We start from the raw sequence: 3,702 nt of genomic DNA, 5'->3' as shown, positions 1-3,702 counted from the left end.
TAGATAGATAGATAGATAGATAGATAGATAGATAGATAGATAGATAGATAGATAGATAGATAGATAGATAGATAGATAGATAGATAGATAGATAAAAAGTAAAGTCTCTAATGTCTTAGACCAGGGTTGGGCAACATGGCAGCCCACCCCTGTGGCCCTCAGGTGACCTCCCTCTGGCCTACCTCAATAAAATGAAATGTTATGATTGTTTTAGTCCTTACTGTTAGTATAGGAATATTTTCCTTTATCACCTTCATCACAGTTTCACATATTTATATAAATATATAGTTACAGCATATCCTTGTCCTGATTAGCAGTAGCAGCTAATCATAATATATAATTTACTGCTCTTTACAATGGGTAAAAAAATTGACTATTAAGTAGAATTGAGTACAAGGTATTGTAGGTTTTGGGTCGCCCACAGAAAAAAACATAATTGCCCACCCCTGCCTTAAACACAGGGTGTAGTGCAGTTATCTGAGAGGAACTTGAAGAGGAGTGTGTTGAGTTGGTTCGGTCTGAGGTGCTAATGATGCTTTCAGGACACCTCCCTATAGGAAGGTTTTCCTGGGCATGTCCAGTAAGAGGAGACCCTGGAGAAAACTTAGGAAACAATGGAGAACTATACTACTTGGCTGGCCTGGTAACACCTTGGAATCTTGCTAGAAAAGCTGGGGGGGGGGGGGGGGTGATGGATGGATGAAAGATGTGAGAGGTGAGAATCATTTACAACACTACTGAATGCTATCTCATAGTATTACACAATATTATTTTGAAGGTTTACCAAATATTACACCATCATTTCTCATAAAAAAGATTCTAGTTTAAAATTCTTACACAAAATACAGGGTGAGTCAAAAGTCACAAGACATCATTTTATTTTGATCCAGTTTAGTAGCTTTCAGGATGGCAACCATGTTTGGATAAAGCCTAAAAGATAAACCCTCTAATCCATTACTTGTTGGGGTATTCAGATCATTTCTCTTTTCTTTCTGAAAAAAAAAAGGGATGTCCTGTATCCTGGTTTAAACCAGACCCCATCCTTCACTTTGCTCAGTACAAGGGTCTGGACTTGATGCATAGAGAAGCATTTCTTGCAGGAGGCGTGGCCTCTGCTGAAGTTTAAAATGAGTGGATCCGTTGGTTGCGACGTATGTCGCTGACTGTGAACATAGCTGTGACGGAGGCTAAGCTAAGAAGCTAACCGGAAATCGCGTGTGCTGTAAACAACCCTAATGAGAGGAGAGAAGTACCGAGCCGAACAAGACGACTGTAAATGAGAGCTGCTGCTTTGTCAGACAAATTTATTTTAATTTGGAAACCTTATCAACACAGACTGGCTTCATTCACTTCCTCCACTGCCGTTTGCTAAAATAACTAACAGACACTGCGCAGAACATCAACATCATTCAAAACTCCTCCTTCTGTTCTCTGATTGGTCCAGGTAAAATAAACTACAAGCAGACACTGAGCAGAACATCGACATCATTCAAAACTCCTCCTTCTGTTCTCTGATTGGTCCAGGTAAAATAAACTACAAGCAGACACTGTGCAGAAAATCTACGTTCTGTTCTCTGATTGGTTCGGCTAAAAATCTGCCAGCGAAATTCATCTCAATGGGAGAAGTCCCAGACGGAGCAGAGAAGGGAAACTAGAATTGAATGGAGCTGCGTAGGAAGGCAAGGGCCAGGCTAGGTGTCCTGTGACTTTTGATTCACTCAGTAGATCATGTCCTAAAATGAGGACGGGTTTACCTTTACGACCTGATGTGCATCCGATGACTTTACTTTAACTGTATATCTGGTTACTGTGGTAGCTTAGGATGATGAAGAAAGAAGAATGCGTCCTGTCCTGTCCTTCATTTTGAAGCTCTTGTTATGGGACCCCTTATTTGAGTTAACAAAAGCTAGCAAGACAAAGACAGGACACATCAGAGTAAACAAACGGATGGACAACTGAATGCTGAAATGCACACTGACAACAGAGACAGAGAAGGGGACACGGAACTTTATTACGTTGAGGATTGTAGCAGTACTTGTTAGGAGCTGGGACAAAAGGTCAGAATAAGGGTCGTATAAACCAGTGTTTCCCAAAGTTGGGGTCGTGACCCAAAGTGGGGTCCCAAAACATCAAGTTGGGGTCCTGAAAAGATTTTCTGAATTAATTACATTTTTGCCTTAGTTGTTACAAAGGAGTGAGGTTATTATATTTAAAATGGATAAATGTAGTATAAAAAATATTGTTACTATGCCCATGTTTTGTTGACCCGATGCAAATGTTTATCATCCAAAAATATCTGGGGGCACAGGTCTCTGCTACTGTTATTTTGTGGGTCAAAAGCTGAAAAGTTTGGGAACCACTGCACTTTGGTTCCCAAAGTTGGGCTTGGGACCCAATTATGRGTCATGAAGCACCTTGGATAATCTCCAGAAATCAATTTAAAGGGTAATAAAATAATTGCTGATGTAATATTTTTCCTATAACTGTTACAAAAACACAAAATAAGTATAAATAAGTATTTATATTTGTGTACAAGCTGTTTAGATTGTCAAAAATCCTGTGTTTTTAGGGTTATTAACAAAGTTCATGTACTCAGACCAGTAATATTTGGGGTCACAAGTTTTTGCCATGAATATTTTGTGGGTCAGAAGATAAAAAGTTTGAGAACCACTGGTATAAACATCTGGTAAGAACATTCTGTAAAAGGTGAGATCATCAAACAGTCTACAAAAAGATTTAATAAGTGTGTGTTGGGTGGTCTTAAATTTCCAGCCCAATTCTTGGAAGTGACCACCCTTCCTGGTTACGCAGAATTTGTGTTATGAAAACTGTTTGGGTATAAAAGGGTCTGGTTTCTAAATATGTCAGTTCAGTTGGGATGATTCTGTCGGTTGTATTGATCTGAACTCAATAAAACTCCCTCATCGGCTGGCCAAAAGCCACGTCTCCTCATCTTTATTTCATCTTGATAACAGAGAACAAGCTGCCCCTTCAATTACTGCCTGGCATCTTCCGTTAATTAAAACCTTTTGTCCAAAGTTGAGTCGCTTCTAAAATACAAAAATAAACAAATCAGCTTTTCTATTAATCCATTTTAATTAGGGTTTTGTTACTTAAATGCTTCCATAATTCATGATTCAAACGATTTCACCATCAAATAAACTGTGAGGGTGTGTGTTTTTGTGCCTTTTGTCATACCTCCCTCTTGTGTTCCCTTGTCATCATTACGCATCTTTTTCCCTCAGATTGTTTACTTCCTCCTCTGTCACACACCTGCCAATAGTTTCTAATCAGTGTTCTCTCAGCTGTTGTCAATCCTCTCTTTTCCTCTGTGTATAAATACTTCTCTTTTGTCCTCACACCCTCACTGGTTCATTGTTTGGTTTCTCTACGGTTTTCCTCGTCATCTCTTTGTTGTTCTTTAAGTTTTTGTTTATTTCGCTGCCCTGCCAGCATTTTTGTTTTATTTTTGTTAAAATAAATATTTTTCTTAAAAACTCTTACCTCCGTCCAGATTTGGGTTCATTCCTCGTCCAACCACAACATAAACAGCTTTCCTTTATGATTAAAGTTATTTTCATCTACGAACATTGTCGTGATTTAGATGTTTAAGAGTGGCCAATAGTGATGGGCAAATGAGGCTTTTCTGAAGCACTGAAGCTTGCTTTGAAAAAGGATTCATTACTCGAAGCTTTCCAACAC

This window comes from Austrofundulus limnaeus, unplaced genomic scaffold (assembly GCF_001266775.1).
Source record: "Austrofundulus limnaeus strain Quisiro unplaced genomic scaffold, Austrofundulus_limnaeus-1.0 Scaffold67, whole genome shotgun sequence".
Classification (NCBI taxonomy): domain Eukaryota; kingdom Metazoa; phylum Chordata; class Actinopteri; order Cyprinodontiformes; family Rivulidae; genus Austrofundulus; species Austrofundulus limnaeus.
Note: the sequence above shows the minus strand (reverse complement) of the source record.